This window comes from Canis lupus, chromosome 1 (genome assembly GCF_048164855.1).
Source record: "Canis lupus baileyi chromosome 1, mCanLup2.hap1, whole genome shotgun sequence".
Lineage (NCBI taxonomy): Eukaryota > Metazoa > Chordata > Mammalia > Carnivora > Canidae > Canis > Canis lupus.
Genome location: NC_132838.1, coordinates 85,213,477 through 85,240,502, shown reverse-complemented (window position 1 = coordinate 85,240,502; position 27,026 = coordinate 85,213,477). Strand labels below are relative to the sequence as shown.

The window sequence follows — 27,026 nt, the reverse complement described above, 5'->3', positions numbered from 1 at the left end:
TCAGGAGAGTAAAGAGATAATTACATACAGTTAACCTTCCACGGATAATGAGAAGTTACTTAGCCAACTTTAAAATGCCTAAGCATCTTCCATCCTAGAGCAAAACAAAACAACTTGAAAAAACAACACTTCACAGGACATTACACCCTTCTTGTGATATTGCTCAATTTCTCTTCTTTCCTTACAGCATTGGTTCTCAACTAGGGGCAATTTTGTTCCCAAAGGGATATTTAGCAATGTCTAGAGACATTTTTAGTTGTCATGACAGAAAATGCCACTGGCACTTGGTGAGTAGAAACCAGGCATGCTGCTAAATATCCTAGAATGCATAGAACAGGCTCTCCACAACACACTATTATCTGGCCCAAGATGTCACCAGTGCCGAGACTGAAAAACACCGTGCTTTAGAGCCAACCTTCTCAAAGACTACGATTCATTTCACCTTCCATTCAGATCTCAAGCCAGACTAATCTGGAATTTTTCCTTCCTTCTCTCCCCTGCCCTTCTTCAATTGGGTTGGTCTTGCTAATTGTTCAGGAGGTTGGAACACGCAGAGTATCTGTGCTCATCTGCTACAAAGACAAAACAAAAACCAGCCTAAACCTAATAAAAAAAATCAGCCTGATTGAATCTCCCCTGACCCCCCAATATCACAGTCATAAGACACCCCCAATCTTATTAGGAGCCTACAGTTCAAAAGGCAACAAGGCAAAACATGTAGGGCTGGCTTTCTTGCTTTATGAGAATCTCCTTCTCTAATTAGGAGGCACTTAAGTTGTGAAAGTTCATTTTCATATAATCTCATCTGGAGAAATCACAAAGGTCAGCTCTCTAGGAGGAGAAATAGATAATCTGACATGATCTATTTTCATGGGGTTAGGGATGAGATGGGGTTAGGGATGAAATGGAGGCACACTGGCTAATCCTTCAAGTCTAGGAACTGAGGTCTTATCTCAATATTAGTTGGATGAAATAACTCTTCCTTAATGGTGACTGGAAATAGTTAACTATTGTTAGTCCAGTTGTTCATCTTATAGGGCCCCCAAGATTGGATCCCTGTTACAGACTAAATTATGTCACCCCTCACAATTCATCTGTAGAAGCCCTAATCCCCATTGCTTGTGCATTTAGGAATAGAGCCTATAAAAGGGTATCAAGGTTAAATGAAAACATAAGAGTGGGACCCTAACCCAGTAGGACTGGTTTCCTTATGAACACAAGAAGAACAAAGAACATCAGGGATCACTCATATAGATAAAATACCACGTGAGGCCACAGAGAGAAGATGGCTATCTGCAAGCCAAGAAGACAGGCTTTAGGAGAATCCAAACTTTCTGACACTTTGCTCTTGTATTCGAAACTTTAGAACTTTCAGAAATAAATTTCTGTGATTTAAACCTCCCAGTCTTTAGTATTATGTTATGGCAAACTAAGACAACCTCCCCTAGATTCATGGTGGCTTGGGAAAGATATGCTGTTTATATACTGTAGTATCCTCTATTAAAAAATAATGAAAATCCTGTGTCTTTGTATTATTTATATCCATTTTTAAAAAACTGCTTGATAGGGAACCCTGGGTGGCACAGCGGTTTAGTGCCTGCCTTTGGCCCAGGGCGCGATCCTGGAGACCCGGGATCGAGTCCCACGTCGGGCTCCCGGTGCATGGAGCCTGCTTCTCCCTCTGCCTGTGTCTCTGCCTCTCTCTCTCTCTCTGTTTGACTATCATAAATAAATAAAAATTAAAAAAAAAAAAACTGCTTGATAGGTCACAAACAATAGGAAAAAAAATAGAATCAAATATTTGACAGAATTTTAATAAGTTTATTTTATTGGGAGAAAATGGGAGAATTTAAAATAATAACAATAAATAATAATAAAATTTAAATAGGTACTTATTAAAAAATGAAATTTTACACAGTAACACAGCCAGAGTTTTTAAACAATATGGAGAGATTTATTCCCAATGAGACCAAATGCATAATATAAGCATGTGAGTTTTTTTCCTACTATATTTTTGTGGGGTGATTTTGAGGGTATTTCCTATTTCTGTCATTCTCCTCTCAGATGGTTTCCATTTGGTTTATTTACTGAAGTTTCTTAATCCATAGTTTCAAATATAAGTAATTTTCAGTGAAGCCACTTCGGAGCTTTGTTTTTGGAGCATTGGACTGTTTGTCATTATTTAAACCAGTATTGTTCTTTAAGATTTTCTAATCATTCTCAGACATTCTCAAATTCCTAATAGCACTGCACAAACATACATGGATTGCTTTTTACCCATTCGTTTGTTCCTAATAATTCTGGCCAACATATTCTATTAGAGTCCAAAATTAATGGCAAAGTGAAGTCACTTTGCCAAAATGTTTCACTGATTGTCGAGGTATTTACCATTTATTTTCTGTTGTTTCACAGATACTCAGTGTTTTTTCATTAAACTCAGATGAAAAGTGTTCATGCTTGAGTTAACATTTCATATTCTGATCTGTCAGCTCTTTCCAAATGCATCTGGCAATTTTGGTTTGTATCAGGCTTTATAATCCACTGTAATTCTTGCAAAGCTTCTGGCAGTGCTTGACTTTTCCTCTATAAAAACAATTTTAGAGGAGCATTGCCATTGCTTAGTCCTTACCAAGACAGTAGTTCAGGGTAGAGTCCATTTCAGATATGTCTCTAACATGATCAAAATAATCTGCCTTGTTAGAAGTCAATTACAGAGCCCAAGAGATACTCTTATCCTTGTGAGGACAACGTGGGGCCCAAATAATGAAATTTTTATGTTTAGTCTGTTCTCATGACTGGTTATGTAACCCACTATAAATTAATTGGACTAAGTCCCTAAATCTGAGTCTGCTCTGTCTCTTTTGTGGCCTTTCAGAGAAGAAAAGTAAAACATGTTTGGTAACTTTAATCCAATTTCCTCTGCCTACTGTGGGATATTGCTCTATCAATACTCTCTCTTTAAAACTAACATTTCTCCCAGTATTGTTCTTTTTTTATATGAATATGTACAAGTTTTCCACACTATTTTAAAACAATTCTACATCCGTCTTGTCTCTCGTCTCTAGACATTTCTCTTTATCCTTCTCAAATAGGTAAGCTTCTGTATTATCATTTTCCATGTGAACTCTCCCCTTCCACTTTGGTTTCTTCATCCCTTTGATTAAAGAATAATTTACATACAATCAAATGTTAAGTATACAACTGCATGATTTTCACAAATGCATATACTTGTATAACCCACATTCCTACCAAAATATCGAACAATTACATCCTTAGAAAATGCAGCAGTATCTCTTCCCAGTCAATCCCTCACGCTCTCACACACCAACACTGTACTTATTTCTATGACCAACATTTAGGTGAGTTTGTATTAAACTTCACCTATGTGAAATCACACAATAGCTGCTCTTTTGTGTCTGGCTATTTTCACTTCATGTAATGTTTTTGAGATTCAGTCATGCTGTTGCCTGTCTCAGTACCCCTATCAATGACTGAGTATTATCACTCTGTTGTATAAATATACCACAGTTTATCCACTCTCCAGTTGACAGACACGGGGGCTGCTCTCAGTTTTAGCTATTACGAATAAAGCTACTATGAATGTGTGCGACCACGTTTTTGTTGTTGTTGTTGTTGTGTGTGAAAGCATGTTTTTATGTTACTTGGATAAATTGTTAGGAGCGAAATTACTGGATGATTGGGTAAAGGTTTATGTCAAACTTTATTTATTTATTTGAGAGAGAGAGCACAAGTGGGAGCAGCAGCAGGCAGAGGGAGAGGAGGAAGCAGACTCCCCACTGAGCAGGGAGCCTGATGCGGGACTGGATCCCAGGACCCTGGGATCATGACCTGAGCAAAGGCAGATGTGTAAACAACTGAGCCACCCGGTGCCTCTACATCAGATTTTATAAGGGATTTCCTAACTTACTTTGCATAAACTTTTATGATTTTATAATCCACGTAACTCATTTCCACAGCAACGTATTAGATGAGAGAGTTTGGAAATGCAAAGACTGCTCTCAAAGATATCTTCAAAAGGCTTTCCCTACACAAGTCATCTTTGGACTAGTAAGGTCTCCAGTTGGCATGTTTGGTGGATCATTTAAAGAACTCATCTTCTTTTAGCTCCATGTGTTATCATGCATCACTTGTCCACTGAAATTCTCTCCTTCTTAGTTTTTTGGGATACCTGTTTTCCTTTCCATCTTTAATCACCTTAAAATTATCCTCATCCCTTTATAATAATATTCTTTTAAAGCTTGAAACACACGGGCTCACCCCTAGTGGGCTTCTCTCTTTTTTGTATGGTTATCTCCTTGGGAAATCCCAAGCACCACCCCAGTTTTCATTGCCATCACTATGGGCACAATTCCTAGATTGAAGGCAGACCCTTTGATGCTTTGGGGCTCTCAACTTCTCTTTTTTATTATCAACTCATTATTTTCATGTGGATATAATACACATTTTTTCCATGAAGGACTTCATTCTCATCTAAGTATTTCCTCCATAGTCATAAATGGCTTTTTGCCTCTACTATGCAGAATGCAGTCAATAAGAGAGAACCAAAGAATGGTTTTTTGATGATAAAATAAGATGTGGATATGTTGTCAGTGACTCTGATGATTCAAAAGACTGCTTTCTTTAACTCTGATTTAGAGTTTCTATGTAACTGAAAGGATGTCACTCAATTTCTCAACATGTATTCACTGGTCAGTGAAAACTTTCAGCTCAATTTAACCTCAAAATGAGAAAGGTAGGCAAAGGTTGGAGGTAAAAGCAGCCATTGAATAAACTGGTAATTTAGGTGGAACAATTCATCTGTGTGCCAAAGCAATTCTGAGACAAATTCCTAGTATCTTTTGGAATAGGATAGGGTCATTCTTTTAATAAAGAGGGATTGATTAATTAAAGAATCAAATAAAGTTTTTTTAGAAAGAAAGATGCCATACTTGTGTGTGAGATTGTGTGTGTGCACGTGTGTATGTGTGTGTGTGTGTATGTGTGTTTGGATGTGCATGTGTGGGCTTTAAAATAGATCTTATTTCAGTGATAATCCTGTCCATACACTGGCTCAAGTTATTTTTTTAACTCATCCTCCCTGTGTCATCTAGTTGATCAGTTCTGTTTGCCACTTCTAAGCTTTTCATATCCAGTGAGCAAATTTTAACTATAAAACACTGTTGAATCTCTCTTGTACACTTCGTTCCCATTCCTAAATCCTTATACAACATATTTATCATTCTTGTCTGAAATATTCAAATAGATTCATTACTCTATGTCATGAATCCTGGTGTCTTCTTCTGCAGTGTCTAATATACATATTGCTCATGGAGTATACTTGTTTTAACACAATTTGTATTATGTTACTACTCCATAAACCCATTTGGCCAACCATTACCAGCAAGCTTTAAAGACAGTGTTTTGTATCCTCAGCAAAACATGCTAGGATTATTTTAATAGCAGCTATACCTCTGGACCCTCTGTTTCCTCACTGAACATTCACCCATCACTCTTCCGTTACCATTTACATTAGTCATTATTGAAGTACTTTCTCTTCCAGACACAACATACCCTTTCACATCATGATGCCTGTGCACATGCTCCTACTACCTGCCTTTGTTTCTTTAAAAAAATATTTTATTTATTTATTCATGAGAGACAGAGAGAGAGAGAGAGAGAGAAAGGCAGAGACACAGGCAGAGGGAGAAGCAGGCTCCATGCTGGGAACCCGACATGGGACTCAATCCCAGGTCTCCAGGATCACACCCCAGGCCAAAGACAGGCGCTAAACTGCTGAGGCACTAAGGCTGCCCTACTACGTGCCTTACATCACTTTCTCTTCCCTGTCTTCTTTGCATCCATGTATTCAGCTTTCATAATTCAAATCTAACATGAGTAATTACGTTCACCCTTTATTCTGACTGGTACTACAATTCTGAAAAGTATGATATAAAAACAAAGGTCCTGTTAGTCCTGGTATCTCTTTACAGAGAGTATAATTACATTTAGATAAAGCTTAAAAAACTTTAAAGCATATTCTTCATAATCATTGCTACTGAGGTAAGCAAAATGAATTACATTTATGAGGCAACTTACTTGAGTATGTATAAATAGAAGAATTAAAGAAATTTGCTCCTCTTTCCCCGCAAATATGAAGAGGATTTCTACAAGAGAGTGGACTTATCTAAGACTCAAATCAAGTTTAAAAGAAGTCATTTCAAAACTGCAGCTTTCTTGTAGTTTTAGGGTATAACAATTAAAAGGAGTCTCCCTTAGTTTTTATTTTTTAAAGATTTTATTTATTTATTTATTCATAAGAGACACACACACACACACACACACAGAGGTAGAGACATAGGCAGAGGGAGAAGCAGGCTCCATGCAGGGTCCTGCAGGTGCGGGACTTGATTGATCCAGGGTCTCCAGAATCAGACCCTGGGCTGAAGGCGGTGCTAAACTGCTGAGCCACCCGGGCTGCCCAGGAGTCTCCCTTAGTAAAGGCACTATTATCGCTTGGTCTAGGCATAGATGGACAGGGAAAAGAAAGAGAGAACCTAATTACGGAATGATGCAAAGGATTAATTTCACCGTGGAAAAGTCAATATACCAATTATGGTGCAGATAAGAAGATTTTATTTTCCTTATAGATTAAGACCTGACTGCAAACATATGTTCTAAGTACCTCGAAGTTAAAAGAGACAAGTTGCTGGTTGGAATGCCATACATGTACATCATGTGAATGGTAGAAAAGGTGTAAAATGGAGAGCTTAAGTTCAGTCAAGAGAGTACACCACTGCTCAGATCCATTGATTTGATCCCTCTCACATGGGGGATGTCAAGGTATTCCTTCTATGGTGAAGAATAGGTTGTTGCATCTGACCCCCCTGACAATAAAAAAGAGGTACCATACTTACTGGCACTCTGGATTTTGAAGGCAACTAGTCCTTATTTGAATGTTATTCTGGATCAATTACCAGTGATGTGAAAAGCAACTGCTTTTGAGTGATGCTCAGAAAAGGAGAAGGCTCTGAAACATATACAAACTGCTGTGAAAGCTGCTTCTGCCACTTGGGCCATATGATCGACATATGATCCGGATCCAATGGTGCTTGAAGTTTTAGTGGCGATAGGGATGCTTTTTGAAGCCTTAGGTAAACCCCTACAGGTGACTCATAACACAGACCATCAGTGTTTTAGAGCAAGCCCTACCATCCTACACAAATATTTTCCAATTGAGAAACAGCTATTGGCCAGCTACTGGGCTTCAATAGAGACAGAATGCTTGAACAAAAAGCCACTAAGTTACCATGTGACTTAAGCTTCCTGTTATGTAGTGGGTACTGCTACCTGTCCCTCCAAGCCATCCAGTAGGGTGTGCACAACAAAACTGCATCATCAAATGGGAGTGATACATATAGGATTCAACACAAGTAGGTTCTGAAGGTGCAAGTAAGTTACATGAAATGCCCCAAATGCCCATAGATACCATCTTGCTACACTGCCTCTTCTCTTCTGGCCTGTACCTATGCTGTGATGGGGTGTTTCCTATGACCAGTTGACAGAGGAAGAGAAGATTCAGGTCTGGTTTACAAATGACATTACAGGATAGGTAGACACCACTTTATAATGTTGGACGACTGCAGTGAGCGCTATAGCTTTCTGGGACAACAATGAATGACAGGAGCAAAAGGTAATTCTCTCAGTGGGCAGAACTTGGAGTGGTACACTTGGTTGTGGACTACTGGGAAGGAGACATGACGAGATAGGTGATTATAGACTAATTTATAGGCCATGGGAAATGGTTTGGCTGAAAGGTCAGGGGCCTAGAAGGAACATGCCTGGAAAACCAGTGACAAGAAAATCTGAGGAAGAGGTATGTAGACAGACCTTGCTGCATTGGCAAGAAAATGTGAAGATATTTGTGTCCTTTGTGAATGGTCAAATGGTGATCTTAGCTGAGATAAATTTCAATAAGTAGACAAAATAGGTCATTTTGTCTGCCACTCCTATCATTGCCCAGTGATCTCAAGTTGGCCATGATGGCATAGATGGAAGTTTATGCATGGGCTCAACAACCTGAATTTCAACTTAATAAGGCCAACCTGGCTGCAGCCTCTGCTGAGTGCCCAAACTGCCAGGACAGAGACCAACCAACACTGAGTCTCCAATATGACACCATTCTCCAGAGTGGTCATTCTCCTATCTGGTGGCAGGCTGATTACATTAGACTGCTTCCATTACAGAATGGGAGAATTTTGGTCTTAGTAAAATAGACACTTTTTAAGCTTTGCACGGTGGCAGTATCATAGCCAATGAGGTTTATCCGAGGCGTGATTACTGCTAATTAAGATAGACACTTTTACTCTGGATTTGGATTTTCCTTCCCTACATGCAGTGCTTCTGCTAAAACTACTATCCATGGACTTACAGAATGCTTCTGTCATGGTACTCCACACAGCATTGCTTCTGATCAAAGAACTTACATCATAGTAAAAGAAGTCTGGCTTTGGCTCATGCTCATGAAATTCATTTATTTTATCAACCTGAAACAGCTGGCTTAATAGAAGTTTGGAATGACCTTTTGAAGACTCAGTTACAGCCCCAGCTACATGGGAATACTTTGTAGGCTACAGCAATTTTCTTCAGAAAGCTGCATATGAGAGTCTCTGAATGAGAGTCCAATACATGCTGTTGTTTATCCCATAGCCAGGATTCATGGGTCCAGGAATCAAGGAGTGGAAATGCGAGTGTCATCACTTACTATCATCACTCCTAGTGACCCGCTAACAAAATGTTTACTTCCTGTTCCCACGACCTTTGCTCTGTTGGCCTAGAGGACAGAGTTCCAAATAGAAGGCTACTTCCACCAGGAGAAAAAACAGTTAGTCTGTTGAACTGGAAATTAAGACTGCTGTCTGTCCACTTTAGGTTGCTCAGGCCTCTGACTAAACAAGCAAAGAGAGAAGTCAAGTGCAGGATGGGGTAATCCAGAGCACCCTGGGGAAACTGGACTGCCACTCCACAATGAAAGTAAGGAATATAGGAGCCCCCCTTAGGGTGTCTCTTAATATTACCATGCCCACTGATTGAGGTAAAAAAGGTATAAAAAAAAAAAACAAGGAAAAAACAAACAAACAAACAAACAAAAACCAAAATAACGACTCAGGCCAGGCAGGACTATCACTGGCACAAATCCTTCAAAAATGAAGGTTTAGGTCACTTTGCTTGGTAAAGAACCAAGGAGCAGCTAAAGGGCTTCCTGAAAGCAAAGAAGATGCAGAATGGGTAGTAGAAGAAGTCATTATAAATACCAGATACAATTACGTGCCCAGTTATGGAAATTCGTACAGTAATTGTCAAATTCTTGTCCTTATTTTGTTATGAATGTTTTCCTATATATTTTAATATATATGATTTATATTAATCATGCATTAATATAACCAACAATATAATATGTTAATATTGTATAATACATAGGGGCATATCTTATTAGTATATACTGTAGTGACATATATTAAGCAGGTATCTTTGTTTTTCCTCCCTGTTTTATTCCCTTATCATATAACATAAGATGCACTGACTTATTTTCATAATTAATAATTTAATGATATTATGTGCTGACTTAAAATATTTACGTATTATACATTTTATATCATAGTATTTAAGTTTGGGGATGTTATAACATTTAAGTTAAGGAGAATAAATTTACTTGAGGACTTTATCCCCTCTTCTGGGAATGGGGTTAGTGTGTTTTTCTTTGGACAAAACATAGCTGTATCAAGTGAGGTGGAATTATGACCTTATCATTGTCTTTACTGGAAATTAAGAGTGGTTTAAAGATATGTGTATGAGTGTCAAGTTAACAAGATGTGGACTTGGGGTGGTTAATTTAATATGTTAGCTTGGGGCCACTGGTTGCCCAGATATTGGTCAAACATTATTCTGCCTGTGGATCAAGAGTGTTTCTGGATACAATTAATCTTTGAATTGGTACACTAAATAAAACAGGTTGTCCTCCCCAATGTGAATGGGCCTCATATGTTCTACTGGAGATCTGAATAGAACAAAAAAGAGGTAATGGAAAATTTGCTTTCTCTATCTGACTGGTTTCAAGCTGAGACATCAATCTTCTCCACTTGGACTGGAACTTACACCATCATTTCTGGTTCTCATACCTTAGGCCTTGGATTAAAACTATACTACAGGCTCTCCTGGGTCTCCAGATTGCAAATGGGAGATTATATATATATATAATATATATAATATATGCAATTATGGAGGCCTACATGATTGCATGGGCCATTTATATATATACACATGCACACACACACATACACATACATATATGTGTATATAAGTATATATTTGTACATGTTATTAATTCTGTTTCTCTGGAGAACTCTAACACAATTACAAACACGTATTTTAGGATCCTGGAAGGTAAAAAAGTGACAAGTGGCTGGCTGTAAGGGCATATACATACATTGTGTGTGTGATAGAGAGAATGTCAAGATGGAGAGCTTATGCTCAATCGAAAGGGTGCACCACTAATCAGATTCATCCTACTGTTGCCATTTCGGGATGCCATCCCAATGTAGCAAGATAGTATAAACTTTAATAATTGTCAGTATCCTGAACTTTATGTGGAATTTCCTGATTTGTAAACTTTTATTTATTAAGAAATTATATGAAGTTAAAGAAAACATCTTTACAGTTCACAAATAGCTTGGTCCTTTGCATATTTATTTATTTATTTATTTATTTTTAAAGATTTTATTTATTTATTTATGAGAGACACAGGGTGGGGGGAGAGAGAGAGAGACAGAGACAGAGAGGCAGAGACACAGGCAGAGGGAGAAGCAGGCTCCCCTCAGGGAGCCCGATGCAAGACTTGATCCCAGGACCCCAGGACCATGACCTGAGCCAAAGGCAGACACTCAACCACTGAGACACCCGGGCTGCCTTGCACTATGATTTAAAGTGTCTCTGAGAACTTGTTTTTATCCATGAGATTTATGTATTTGTGTGTATGTATGTGTGTGTTATATGTATAAATGTGATTTATACAGTGTGATTTAAACCAACTATATACTTAGAAAACAAATGATACCCAATGACAAACAGGGGGTAAAAAAAAAGTATATTCACTATTCATATTTCTGAGAAAAATAGAAAGATGACCAGAATTACTATATCTTTATTCTTCCTAGACTATTGTGAAAACCTTTCAACATCTAATATCCTGTGGAGTCCTGTAGGATTTTTATTCTAGACTAAAAAAACACCTATTTGGTTAATGTACTCTGAAGGATGGATTTGGAGATGAACGAATTATGTGAATAGGTGTGTATGTTTTCCTGCAAGGTAGGCATATGAGGAATATTAAGAAAAATAATATTTCTATTAAAGAAAAATCTCTTTCTATGGAGAGCAGCCCAAGTATGTCAAGCCATGTTCTTGATCTGTGATGAGACTGGTGGCCCATGGCAAAGAAGCAAGCATGCTCAACTCAGGAGCAAATGCAGAGGCAATGTAGTGTACTTCCAATTCCCATTTTGTAAAATCTGTTTGGGCAAACTGTCTCCTACAGGAGAAAAGGGGAAACTAACCTTTGGTCTGTGGATTTCTACTGTTTTGCGGATTACACACACACACACACACACACACACACACACACACACACACATAATATATGGAATACTTTTATATTATACGTAATTTTATGTTATCTTAGGTCATAAGAAGGGTTAGATAATAAAACAGAAAAGAACCATGAACCTGACCCATTCTGATATCTTGGAAATTACAATAAAGAGATACATGATGCATCACATTAATACAAATTTCATAATCCTAACACTTTAAAAATATTACAGTAATCTGATAACCAATTCAAACTTAACCATACACTCAAATGTAGGCCATTTCATTTTACAATCCCAAAATAAGTCACCATTCTTCCAAACCTTGGAAATATTTACAATGTAACTCATTTTGTGACCTTTCTTAGAAAAAAATACTAATTAAGAATGTAAAAAAAAAAAGTTAATAAATTAGATATGTTTTCTGTACCAAAAGAATAGTCCTGGCTTTCAGTAAATTTACTTTAGATTTTTGGAAAACCAGTTTTAGAAGAAGAAGTAGCTAGAGTGAACTAGCTGTAAGTGCTATGGAGTGCAATGTATTTTCCTTTATCTACAATTCTTTTACACCTCAGGGAAACTTTTTTTTTTTTTTTTCCAAATAAAGCAGAATGTATTCTCTCATTCTAGGAGTGAAAATGAAGTATTCATATCAAAAAGATGAAAGTGGTGTCTTCCTCTTTTTTACTGCTTAGTAGTGGAATGAAAACATTTTGGCATTCTCTCCTCTTTGCCTGTTTATTTGTCATCCTGCCAATTTGTTACTACATAAAGATTAATGGAAAGTAAATTGGTAAAATGCAACCTAGAAGATCTATGTAAAGGTAGAAATTGGTACCAGTAGAGGCTTTTTAGTACATGCAGAGAAAGCGGGGGTGGGGGTGGGGGTGGGGGTGGGGGGGCCTGGATTTAGGAAGAAAACAGTTGTCCTGCTACCTTTTTTCACGTAAATTAGTAATGCTTAGACTTCCAAACAGAAATTTAGAGGAAAATTAAATTTTAAATTAAATGGTATTGTTTTGCAAATCTATTTGTTTTTTACTGAATCGCCCAGGAACATACAGCACTAGGTACTAATGAAATTAGCCACTCAGTTTCTATCACCCATCCGTCCACACTACAAGTTTTATTTTCATTTTCAGTTTAAAGCTTAACTGAAATCTGAGAGACCGTTTAGAATTTAAATAATTGTTTAAAGGAATGTATGTCAAGAAACCAATGTTGTGACCATATTTTCACTATGCAACTTTAGGCAGGATCCTGTCTCTTGAGCGAGATTCCATTGACATCTCAAAAAGTATTAAAATATACTGAGCATAATAATAAGCTCTGATATTTTAAATGAGGCTTGCTAAAGTTTACTGAGCATAGTCAAATTTCTAATTAGATATCAAGTTTATTTTACAGAGAAAGAAAATGTCAATGATAGGTGTAATTTCGAGAATAAATTTATGAATGAATGATTGAGATCTAAAAGTAAGTTCGTTATCCAAATCTCTTTTTTTGATTTAATGATCACTCAATTTTCAACATGAAGTTGTGCTGGCATTTGCTTTCTTTGTGCAACCTCCTACAAGTGATGCTTCTTAAAGCAACCATTGCTGTAATATTTAGGAAGTGACATTTTGTAGCTGTCCATTTGACAACTACTTGACAGACCATATTGAAAAAAAAATGTGGGTTTCTTTTTTGGTTATTTGTTTATTTTAATAAGATTTTTGGAGTTGAAAGGGATCTTGTGACTGATTTGGTTCCCACACAAGTTTTACAGATGATCAAAAGTCAGCCTCCAAACAAGCATTTAATTCTACAGATCACTGAGAATTTTACAGCAGAACCAAGGCCATACAGCACTTTAAAAAAATAATCTATCACACTCAGTTTTCTGTAGAAAATTTAATCCTCTTCAAAGAAAAATAAGGCAGAAGTTTAATGTTGTTGGGTTCCCCCCCCCCTTTAATCCTCTTTATTCTGTTTTGTGGACATGTTTACGATTAATTTGCCTGTTAATTTGTTTTGTTCATTTGATTGTTTATTTTTTCTTGGGAGGTTTGGTTTGATTTTCTACTCGAGTCTTTATAAAAAAGGCACGGCGAGGAAACTATGAAGAATTTTTGTCAAAATTGAATTCAGTTGGAAAAATGAGAAAATAAGTTAATGGAAAAATCACCCAACTGGTGGGTTAGGAACCAACTCTCAGGTTCACATCGTCACAGCCAACCATGCAACTTGTGCTTGTGGCTTTCCCAACGAAATGAAAATACTGTAAGAGTATCTACATGTTTCCTTCCAAGTCACATCTTCCTGATTCTATGAAAAAAGATGAGTAACTGTCCTTAAAAACACAACATTTTATAAAACAAGACTTAGCATGCCTCGAATGAATAATCTAGGTTTTTCCTAATTATGAAAATATAGAAGAATAAAGTCAAAAAATGGTTAATATTAATAAAAGTTTGGAGTAGGGAAGACATACTTTTTCTTTAATCTATTCATTTAGGCCCAAGTTTGTAACACTCATTGAGATTTGTCAAGCACTAGAGGTGCCTGGGTGCTTCAGGCAGTTAGCATCTGCCTTAGACTTCAGATCAAGAGCCCAGAGTCTTGGGATTGAGCCGGGCTTCAGGCTCCTTGCTCAGTGGGGAGTTGACTTCTCCCTCTGACCTTTCCCCTTCTCATGCTCTCTCTCACTCACTCTCTCTCAAATAAATAAAATCTTTAAAAAAAAAAAAGATTTGTCAAGCATTAGAATAAATTTTCTTATTATGTTTTAAATTCACAATTAAAAGTAAAGAGCCCATTTAAACAGATAAATTCTGCTATTTTATTTCATCAAGCTAGGCACAAAATCCAGAAATTCCAATAAAAAATGTGAATAAATTTTCTGCAGAAACTTTGGAAATGGGAAGAATGAAAAATAAAATCTGGTTTGAAATATGAGTACTAAGTACCTGGGTAATTGTGATTATTTTTAGTGCTATTCAAACCCAATTTCAAGATCATTTAACCATCATTTATGGAGGGAAAAAGAGAGAGAAAGAGAGAGAAAAGAAAATTATGTAGAAGGAGAAGAAGTGCTTAGAATTTGCAATTTGGCTTTTGGTCATTATTAGTCATGTATTCTATTCATGCTTTCAAGGTGGAAAATGTACATATAATCTCATAAAAAATATTGCAATGATTTAAAATACTAATAAATAATTATATGTGTGCACATAAACACATACACAGGAAAAAACTACATTGCTTTTTATAAGTTGGCCGCAGAAGTTAAACTCCATTATTTCTATTCTACTTTGTGGAAAAACTATACACCTTCCTATAATGAAAAGGAGAGGCTGCAGACCAAGGTATCCACATTTTTATCCTACAGGGCTCTATCAACTCAAGATTTCACAAGCACATGGAGAAAAAAAAAAAAAAGAGTTCAGCATATGCATTATATGTGTTATTCTTCTTTTGGATTGTCAAAATTGATGTTTACATATTAATCCCTCTATGAAGGCCCTGAGCATGAAAATTATTTTTTTAAATTACTAATTTCTTATATATATTTTAAACAAAATCCATGAAATATTTTAGGAACTGTAGAGTACCTCATTGCATTTGAGAAAATTAGGCTTTCATCATATCTACACCAAAACACAAAATGCTTTGTTAAAATGTTTCAAATATTATCTAACAGAACATTTTGATATTTTAGCCTTTTTGGTTTATTTTTGCACTTTTTTTTTCTGTTAAATGAGAGCAGATAGGGTTTAGCTCATTCTTGACCACCCAAGGTTATAAAATCATCATAGATAGTTATGTAAATTCTTACAAAAAAGAAAGATAACTATCTGTTCTGAACTGTTCAACCCAAGAGAAATTATCTCTCAAGTATTTTCCAGCTTCATTATCTTTGTGTTAGGAAATTTTAGGAAAATTACATGCTGACATTTAAGTTCAAAATATTATAAATTGGCAAATGTACCTTCAATACAATATTTCCTTATTGTTGGGCAGAATAGAATGATGGAAATGTAGGAATGATTGTATTAGCCTTCCTTTATTTTCTCTATCTAGAGGAAAATCACTGTGCGTATATTCTTTTATATCTCTTTTTCAAAAAGATGGGAGCAATAGAAATGTATTTATTTTAGACTATCTTCTATTCTTTTGTATTACTATGGCTTTCATGTATGGAAAGCCATACATTGGGTGGGGGTGGGGGTAGAAAATTATATCTCATAAATTCCCATTTTGCCTTGGTTGCTAAATTTAATGCCTGATTTTAGTCATTCCAAATATTTGACAGCATCTACCTTCACCGACTCATTTTTAAACTTATTAATGTCCTATTCTTTTTTTTTTAAGACTTTATTTATTTGAAAAAGAGCATGAGTGAAGGGGAGGGGCAGAGTGAGAGAGAGAAGCAGAATCACCACAGAGCAGGGAGTCTGAAAGGGGGCTGGATTCCAGGACCCTGAGACTGATTGAGCCACCCATACGCTCCTAAATGTCCTACTCTTACTGTATTTTATTTTATTTTTATTTTTAAAGATTTTATTTATTTATTCATGAGAGACTCAGAGAGAGAGGTAGAGAGAGCAGCAGGCTCCCTGTGAGGAGCCTGATGCGGGACTCAGTCCCAGGACCCCTGGATCACGACCTGAGCCAAAGACAGATGCTCAACCACGGAGCCACCCAGTCGTCCCTCTTACTGTATTTTAATTTCTAAGTGCTTTTAGTAGATGTAATGGTGGAGTAGAGTTATTACATAAATATAATAATGATGAAAATGACTATTTTTTGAAGTTCCATATAAATGAAGATGAGGGATACATTTATTAGAAGGAATTATCCCTGGGTATTGAATTTTTGATCCAGAGCATGACAAGTAATCCTTTGGTGTGTATTGAAGAAGAGTCTTTTGCATGAAAAAAAAGTTGAAAGGCATATCCTAAGGGCAGATTAAAGGATAAGACCAAATGATTTTATCATTCATTACTAGCTAAGGGGTGAAAGACGCACATCAACACTGCATCATGTGGTGGAAGTCAAAGAGGAGAAGTTATCATGTTCTGGAGTCAAAGGTAATCAGCAGCAAAGAGCAACTCAGCTTGCGTGTAATAGTAAGGTCGCCCATCACCTTTCCCATGGGGAGAGTTGTGGTGAGCTCAGAGATGAGCTTAAATAGATACAAAGTCAATCACCCCCATTCCAAATCCAAAGTGGTTCTTGTACTACTATCTATGGCTCTTTAACTCATGGCACTGGCTGCCTTAATCCCATATATAGTCTCTAACATAAATGTTTCTATGAATGTGACACATAAGTCTGAATAAGTTTTTTGAGATACCTTTACTCTGAGACAGAAGGCTAAATTAATTTAGGCATATGAGAAATTAAGTATTTGTTAGAGGTTGGAGCAGAGGTTAGAGGGAAGAGAAAAGGAGGACAGGGAAGAAAAGAAAGGTAATGATGAAGAAAATGCAGCAATTTGAGAAGAGCATTAGCATTTTCCTTCTGGAAGATGTTAATGCTGTGAACTAAATCACTTAAGCCTTGCCTTCCTATGCTACAATTTACTTCATCATCATGTATTGTTTTTACCACCAAAGATCTTAGTAATTATGTTCATCAATGAGACTGACTCCAGTTTTCTTTTATTATATTATTCTTGTCCAGTTTGACCATCAAACTTATTTTAGAGTTTATCATATGAGTTTGGGAGCCTTATATTTCAAAGAAGACTTTCTACAGAACATAGTTGATCTGTTCCTTTAAGTTTTGATTTAATTTGCCTGTACAATTGTCTGGATCTGAAGGGACTAAAGACAAAATTTTTCAATTTCACCACTTATGGGAAACTTGTTCTCAATATGAACTGTTTATAGAGATGTTCATTCCACCATATCAATCCAGAGTCAGCAGAAAAATCTGCAAATATGAAAAAGGATAACAACACCTTCAGAATTTTAGTGACATTAATGATTAAATGAAATCATCATGTAAATTGGTCACTCTTCTGTTTTCTACTATGCAAATCTAAATGATTTAACCAAATATATAAACACTGAATCTAGATATTTCTCCTCTTGTCTTGAAATATGACCTTTAGCAACTCCGTTCTTACTGACCTTGTGATTTGGAAGTTTGCTGAGAGTTTACCACTTGCATCTTTAATCTAAAGCATTAAAATGCAGCAAATGTTTTAAGTCAAACTTTCTGTTTTGGGAATTTCTTTATTCATTACCGTCATTGAACTTGATACGCTTTTAACTTTCACATGGTATGACTGTAGTCATATTTACTAAATAGGTTTTTCTTTTTTTTAAATAAAACATTTCTTTTATAGAGAGGGAAGAAATGAAAGATCTTTACTAAAGTCATGTTAGAAATTATGATAAGAAGGTTTGTGGGGGAAAAAAAACAACAAAGTAGAGTGTTAAGATTTCTTGTATTTGGTTGATTAAAAATCTCTTAATGAAAACAAACTTTTTGACATTATCCAAGGAAACATAAATTTTGTCTACAGAACACCAAGTGTTCTGAATGACAAAAGGGAAACCTTGAAAAAGCATCATGGTTTTCTTTTTTAATTTGTGTCTTTTTAAATAAACACGCTCAATCACCACAAAATTCTAGAAGTTATCTTTATATATGTTTGGAAGCACTTGCTCATTGTATGCCAGATTGTAACTAAAGTTTTTGACATTGTATAATTTCAGAATTAGCACAAATGTGCAGCTTTATAACCTGAGTTACTCTCTGAATAGCATTTTAGACTTTACAAGTATTTTCACATGTCTGTTTTATTTTTTTCCTCTCCCATGTATTTGGAGTGGCTATAGCTGACTATAGGTTACCTCAGGTACTGCTAATGCCATTTAACACATGAAAAGTGAGATTGAGAAAACTGAGACCACATATTAAGTGGCAGAGTTAAAATTGGTATTGACACATCTCTTCAAATTCAAGGAGTCCAGTAACAGGAAAGGAATGGCAATAAACTGTAATGGCATGCAGAACCAGGAAGGAAACATGACAGTAATAATAGGGATAGACATTAATAGAGTTTGTGTTCTGTGTTTTACAAATCATATCTCATTTCATGCTAATAACAATTTTGTGAAGGAGAAAAACTTATCATCAATGATCAGATGGCAACTATAAAATGTTAATTAATTTGTCAAGGTCGTAAAGCTAATCATTTTGCTTGTGTGATATATTTTCATTCTGAAACAATCGAAATAAGACCCCTTAAAATTCAATAGCGATACTGTTAAAAGCTACAAGTTTTAAAATCGAATGTGTCAATTTATCTGAGATTTGAAGGCCATTTATTTAAAATAGATATTTGAAGTTACAAATACATTTCCATATCCTCAATAGCTGCGATTTTTGACAGTCCAGGAAATGAAGATAAAAGGTATGAATAACATTCCAGAATTTTAGAAAAGCAAAGCAACAAGAGGAGCTTGTTCTCAGTTCTTTCTTAGCCAATTCATATTTAAGTTATTCTATTTTCCTTGTTAGAAGTTACCACTAAACTCTTCCTGACCTGCCAACCACTCACATCTATTACTTTGTCCTACAAAATTAGAAAACAGAACAAAAAGAAAGGAGAAAGTTAATATATCCTGTGATATGGGATATTGTTGCTTTGAACATTTTAAGACAGAATTTATGTGGAACCAGATTAATTTTAAGGAACTCCCTGTGGGTTCTGTTTGTTGTTTTGAATTGCTTTAATAGTAAACTTGCATTATTTATGTTTATTAATATTTAGAATGCACTCTGCAAGGATGATTTTCATCTGAGTTATAATTAGTCTCAGCTGATGAATGCAATAAAATGATTATAAACAACTTTGTGAGATCATTATCAGTGTCGTGGGAGAAAATGTTAAAACACTGCTCCAACATTTTACCTTCAAAGATCCATTGAAATGAGCTTCAACCCATTTAAAAATCTTACACAGATCATATTGAATTTATTTTCTTGCTCATAAAGTTACTGAACTTCACATATTGGTTTGCTCTTCCAAAATCAACTCACCTTTCTTCTGTCTAAAATCTTTAATATAATTGTGTTTATTTCTGAATTTAGATATATGTTCTTTATATACAGTGATAAAAAGCATTACACAAATATCATGTATAAACTTATGCAGAGAAAACAATTACTGGCTTTAATTAGGACTTACAATGATTTGCATGTTGGTATGGTATACATATGGTATATTCCCTTTACATAGTTAATATTTTATGTATACAATCCTATGAATTATTTTCACTTAACTAAATAATACTATAAAATTTAATTATGTGTTTATTAGTTTATTTTTTTTAATTTTTTTTAATTTTTATTTATTTATGATAGTCACAGAGAGAGAGAGAGAGAGAGGCAGAGACACAGGCAGAGGGAGAAGCAGGCTCCATGCACCGGGAGCCTGACGTGGGATTTGATCCCGGGTCTCCAGGATTGCGCCCTGGGCCAAAGGCAGGCGCTAAACCACTGTGCCACCCAGGGATCCCTATAGTTTATTTTTTAAATAGTTTTTTATAACATTGCTTTCACTAACTAAATAATGCAGATATACCATAGTGCAATTAACCACTTCATCATGATATCTTTATGTGGTGTTTTTGATTTGCAAGTATGATGAATAATAGTATAATAATAATATAATAATAATAGGCTTGTTTGAATATTTCCCCTACCTACATAAACACTTTATATTTTTATCATATAATACTCAGTCTTTCATATATATTGTAAATTTGTAGTCCAGTAAACTCTTATCTATTTACATGACTACCAGTATTTGAGAGTAACTGCCTTAAGATTACTAAATATTGGGATCCCTGGGTGACGCAGCGGTTTGGCGCCTGCCTTTGGCCCAGGGCGTGATCCTGTAGACCGAGGATCGAGTCCCACATCGGGCTCCCAGTGCATGGAGCCTGCTTCTCCCTCTGCCTGTGTCTCTGCCTCTCTCTCTCTCTCTCTCTGTGTGACTATCATAAATAAATAAAAATTTTTTAAAAAGATTACTAAATATTATCAGTAACAGTATTTGCATATTTAGTAAATGTAAGAGTTTTCCATTTTATATTTAATCTATTTTCTTTAGCTATTTATAAGGATTTTCTTCATATTTCAAATAAACATTTATAATTTTTCCAAATATTAAAAAATACATTAGTTATTATAAATGTTTTCCATTTTCTAAGAATAGATTTTCCAGAATTTTATCTAATGTATTTTTGTTGCTGATATTAAAAAAAAGCTACATAATGGGGCTGCTTTTTGAGATATTTTGTAGCATTACTAAATATATTTTTCTATTTCTGCTTCCTTGTTTTTTTTTATAATTTGTTATTTTATAAAAGGACAGTCTACATTTTCCTTTCTTCTATTCATAAATAATATGTGTATCTTTAGGTACACCATTTGTGGAAGTCTTTGAGTTTTGGTAAACTGTATTTTTACTTTTTTTTTTTTTTTTGCTTCTTAAAAAGTGGATAATTTTAGTCAACCAACAGGGCTTATTTGAGATTCCTTATGTTTTTTGGCAATTTGATTATTTTTTTGTTGATACGTTTCTGTGGCTAAGGAATAATTATGATCAAAGTGAATGGCATGCACAATTAGCTCTAAGGAGATTTTTTATACAAAATTATATCTTTTCTCTAAACATTTTCTGAATACTGTGAACCAAGAACTGTGCAACTTTATTTTCCTGATTTTTCTACTATGTACTGATTTTCTTCTTGATACACTCACTGTAACATTCTCTTCTGGTTTCCCATTTTTAGCCAAATCTCTTTATATTTACTTCATAGTAAATCCAGTAGTAGTAAGGATTCAAATAAAATCACTATGCATATGATTCCCTTACATTTATAACTTTAGTTTAATGTCTCCATTTAGCTTCTCAAATACAGAAACTGTAGTTTGTTGGATATATATATTCATATGTATTATATATTATAATATATATATTGTATGTGTATTAGATACATGATATATATATATATTTTAACTATTGTTAGAAAGAAAGCCACAGGCTCAAATGGCATCATTTAGGCGGTCACCAAACCAGGACTTAGTGCCTAATCTAACTGCAGTTTGGATCTCCCCAGAAATATAAATTTTAACTGGTCAGTCAGGAATTTTCTCATGAAGTACCACTAAGGTAATCTATTACAGGGGTACTCTCCATTCCCCAAAGGAAGAGGAGGTAATCTGCATGATAAAACCTTCTGTTCTCCCCCACTAAGGGAGAGTGAACTTGCTTGGAAGAATCCTAGTGTCTGTGTGTGTGTGTGTGTGTGTGCGCGCGCGCACGCGTGCACGCACGCAGGCACGCATACGCAAATAATTTTCTTCCACACTTTCCTGCTTATAAAAACCTTCCATTTTGTACAACTCTTTGGAGACTCCTCTTTACTTGCTAGATAGGATGATGCCTAATTCATGAACCATTTAATAAAGCCAATTAGATATAAAAATTTACTCAGTTGAATTTTAACACTATATAATGTGTGCATGTGCGTGTATGTGTGTTTGTGTGATTCCCTCTCCCCTTCCCTTATCCTTCTATCTTTTGTGTTTACCCTTCTGGTCTAATGTTTTGTTTTCTTTTTGTTTTCAGTACCTATAACTGCCACCTCCTCTCTGGCCACTTCTCAGAATGATTTTGCAGATCAGCACTTACACCAAGGAGATCTTGAAGATCAACAATTTGGTCAGCAAGTCACTTCCTGTATGTAGGGTTATGTCTTCATCCATTAGCTTTTGGCTTCTCGGGTCCAAAGCTTTCTGCCAAATTGTAGCATTGACTAGCAGGGAAATGGGTTGTTTAGCTTATTTCCTTGAGTGGGAAAGCCCTATTGTAGTTCCAAAGGTTGACTCCATCTCCTGCTGCTGCAGAATACCTGACCTATGTCACAGTGAAGATGCAAATCCCGTTCTTTACCTGCTGCCTCCAGATCAGCAGTCCAGCCAGCTTGTACCTTCAATCACGTGCAAGGAGGTACATGCCAAAGCCTTGGTGACTGTGTTCACCAGACCATGGACACGTGCATACTGTTTTTGATCCCAGTGTGTTTTGTGATTCACTTTTTAAAATCCCCTTTAATCATCAATAACAAACTTAAGTCAAAATTAAGCTGACTTCATCTTTACTTCATTTTACCAACTGACACCTCAGTTGGTAAAGTATCTGACTCCTGATATCAGCTCAGGTCATGATCTCAGGGCTGTGGGATCAAGCCCGGTGTCTGGCTCTGCACTGGATAGAGTCTGCTCAAGATTCTCTCTCTCCTTCTGCCTGCCGCTGCACCTCTTCCTCTCCCTCCCTCTCTTAGAAAATAAATAAATAAATAAATAAATAAATAAATAAATAAATAAAGATAGTGATAAGGTCCGAGAAGATTTTGCTGGCTAAAGCACCATAGAATAAAACAAACTATGTGAATTTCAAAATACTAAATACAAAAGCACAATTCCACATCAAAGGTTTATACTTGAAATATTAGCTTCTCTTTATTTCAATACCTAATTTACATAAACTTAGTCTTGTTAAAAGTGACTCTGCAGTTTTAAAAAAGACCTCATTTACTTTTAAGCTTCGCTTGTGATCACTGAGGATTTTGTGCTCTGAAGATATATGTATCACCTTGCATGACCAAAAGAAAAGTTATACTGACCTCACCCTATGAATTTAAAAGAATTGATTTTCAGTTCCATACACTATATTCCACACACTGTGTAAATGTGCTATGACTCCTATGCAATCTCTTGTCTATTTATTACCAGATAGTCACATGTAACTTGACATTTAACATACTGAAATTACTAAAGTATGTCAGTATGTATATGCCTAAGAAAAAAAAAGTTTTTACTTTCCTGATTACGCAAGATCAAGCCATTTTGACAAATAAGGTATGCTGATATGATCTGCCTAGACCAAATGCATCACTGCAGAAAAAGATATATCTCTGCTTTTCCAGGATCTAACAATAAAAAGATCTTATTTAGCTTCTTAATATATAATGGTTACATACTTACTATGATTCAGCATGCAATTAACCATGTATAATTGACAATGTAGACTTAATGTGACACCAGAAGTACTCTAAACAAGGTGCTTGTGTTTTAATTGTAAGAGTATGAGATTTTAATAGGGCTAGAAATAACACTGTGGAGGCAAGATGTCAGCACAGAATCAAAACTGAGTTATTCCCTTTGAAAAAGTCATTCTGGCTCTTCTACCTGTGATCAGCATTATATCAAAATAATTGAAAGAGAAAAAACATGTATTTAGGATTATGGAAGACACCTATGACCTGGTTATAGATTGCATAGAATAATAAGTAAAGCATCTTCATCCTTCTGCAATGGGTTCAGGAAGAAATAAACCAACTCATATTCAGCCAGTGTGACCAAGGTAAAAACAAGTGAAAGCAAAAGAAATCTGGTGGAGTTAGGGACTGGTTCATCAGTTTCATTTTTCACCTAATCATTTATTGTAATAGCCTCTTTTCTGTTAATTAGGCATCATAATAAAACTCTGTGCTGATAATGCTTGTTAGATACTATGCGCTAGGTGCCTTGTACCTGATTCAGTGAAATAATGTGTTTTATGGGGATCGGAACCTAGGCCCTTCATTGCAGCAACAGTCAGCATGGAAGTTGCACATTCAGTTCATCCTGAGCTTCATAACTTCTAGATCACTGTATACTTGCAAAAGATTTGGAATATAAATTAGCTTCAAAAAATAAACATGATTTCAAGTATTGTACCTGAAGAATGGTTATATCTAAAGTGCTTTAAAGAAAATTTTTTTTCTGCTTTCAAAAGACCGCATACATGAAAAATTATTTAAATTCTACCAACATTCCAATAAATATATCAAGATAAACTTTTTGTCTGTGAATGCATCAATGCAAAGACTTAAAATAGTCTTCCTTTCTCTGGATCCTTCTGCATTCTTCTTGTTTATCATAGGTTTTACTAAGTTGGTATTTATCTGGTACTGTATTATATTAGTAGTTATCCTGGATCTTACCTTCTGTTCGGCTTAATTATAAGCTTCATTTTGACAGAGAATATGGTTTATTTCAACTTATGGCTCTAACCCACAAGGTAGTATATTCATATGACCAGTATGCAATATTTCACTAATATTTTATTACATCCAATATTCTCTAAACATGATGGCTTGATAACTAAAAAATATTTCCTCTCTTTATCCAGATAATGTGTGAAATAAAAATTAAAAGATATACAGAGCCTGATAAATATGCATTGTCACTTAAATAGGGTTGTTTCATTTATTTGAAAATGGTAAGGTTTCCAATCCACAAAGACACACTTGAACTCAGTTTCATATTGAGATAGTATTTACGTAAACCTCAATTTAAAATCCAAAATTTTCTGTCTTTAACTTACACTCATTTTGAAATATAAGGAATGAAATATTGCTTTGTTCTAACTCAAAGTATTGGTTAACTACATTGAAAATATCCAATGTAGATCAGTTAACTAAAAAAGCTAGAAGCCCTCTTCCATACTCTTTAACAAACTGATCTCTAATTCAATTAGCTTCCTAGATCATCTCCTTTCTTGCAGATATTCACCTCAGTCCTTTGGCGGAGGTAAGATGTCGTAGTAATGACAGGGAAATATATTCTCTCTAAAAAAAACCCTCATACCTTCAAAAATTCATCAAGTTTTGAGGAAAGAAGATAAGCTCCAGAAGATAAATATCTCGGGGGAGTTTGCTATCACAGTTAGGGTCCTTCACTCACCTACAATCACTCTTGAATCTAAATTGCCACAAATATGCTATAGTCATCCAGTCCTCCCATCCCCTTTAGTTTTCTTTTTTTTTTTTTTAATTTCTCACTGACATATTCACAAAAACCCATTTCCCTGATTTTCATGAGCATCTATCAAACAGGCTGACTCTTCAAAGATTTTATGAAATATTAGCTATAAATGTAAATAATCAGAAAAGACAGCATTTCTCAGCTCTCCCTAAACTTGCTTTAAGCACATGATTAACTTCTGGCCAGTGGGATAAAAATAAAGGTGTGCTATATGTCTTATGGAAAGCATTCCTAAAGATGAGGGAGGAGGTGGAGAGTTGTCCTTCCCTCATATTTTCCTTTCCTTCCCTTCCTTCAGCTGGCCAACATACTGTCTTCATGGGTAAAGCTCTTCAGCCAAGGGTCTGAGAAGCAGAGCAGCAAGACAGAAGAAGCTGAGATTTTTACATGTGATGATAGAAGGAAACATCTATCTTAAGTTATTGCAATATTTGGTTTTCTGAAATCCATACACGAACTTGACCTGAGTAATACACTTCTGTTTTCCCAATGCCAAAACATACTGATTCTTCAATAAATATCTGCCAAATAAGATTACAATATTTCATTGGGTTAACTAATTGTGTTTCAGTGCCCTTTGTAGGAAGCTGTTAACTGAAAATTCTTAATTATAATTTCATTTCCTTTTTCCACTTTCTTTTTTTTTGAGGGGGAGAGTGTACTCGTGCACAAGTGGGGTGTGGGTTTGGTAGATGGGTGGGAGGGGCAGAGGGAAAGAGACAGAATCTTAAGCCAGCTCCATGCTCAGTGCTGAGCTGGACCTGGGGCTCCATCTTGCAGCCCAGAGATCATAACCTGAAACAAAATCAAGAGTCAGACACTTACCCTACTGACTACCCAGGCACTCCTCCACTTTCTTACTATCTAGGAAAACAGACTGTATCTTGTAGGTCTGGAGAAGACATCCTACTCCCAAGAGAACACTAAGAAAATATATAGGGTTCATTACCCTTTCCTGATTACAAACCCTCAGTTTTTACCTGGAACTGGTTATCATAAAAGGAAAAAATGCCCAGGCATAAAGAAAGCATTCTTGCCACAACAGCACAGTTAGAGATTAGGACTAACATATTTATAGTTCATGTCCTTATTCCTACAATTTATCATTAGAACTATCCTCAAGACTTCTCATATTCTTAAGGGACTTAAACTAGCTATAAAACTAGCCGTGTGTGTGTAGCTTTGAGATATATATACATATATATATATATATATACACACACACATATATTATCTAATTTTATAATTATATAATTATATAGAATTTCCAGAATGTATATACATATATATTTATATAATTCAGTTATTCTTGGTTGGGAGTAGGTATACGCTAAGTCATTTTGACGGAATTATCTCATGAATGTCAGGGACAGCATCCACTTTCCCAAGGTGTTTATACAAATCCAGAAGACACTAACAAACCCCTCCAGTGATGGCAATCTATGATCTGTCCCTAATAAAAACGTTTTCTGCATTGCGGCTGGGAAGTTGAGAATCATG

The 27,026-nt window shown here is 35.6% G+C and overlaps 1 long non-coding RNA gene and 1 pseudogene across 2 annotated transcripts; both read left to right on the top strand.

Annotated features, from left to right (window-relative positions):
* Positions 1–8,283: 8,283 nt before the first annotated feature.
* Positions 8,284–8,350, top strand: LOC140609097 (U4 spliceosomal RNA; annotated as a pseudogene).
* A 488-nt stretch (positions 8,351–8,838) lies between these two features.
* LOC140621055 (uncharacterized) lies at positions 8,839–26,068 on the top strand. 2 transcript variants are annotated; one of them, XR_012020780.1, is made up of 4 exons: positions 8,839–9,030; positions 11,211–11,343; positions 22,285–22,395; positions 25,825–26,068. It is a non-coding gene; the product is annotated as an uncharacterized lncRNA (long non-coding RNA). The 2 variants fall into 2 exon arrangements; XR_012020796.1 differs by having other exon boundaries at positions 11,211–11,364.
* The last annotated feature ends 958 nt before the right edge of the window (positions 26,069–27,026 follow it).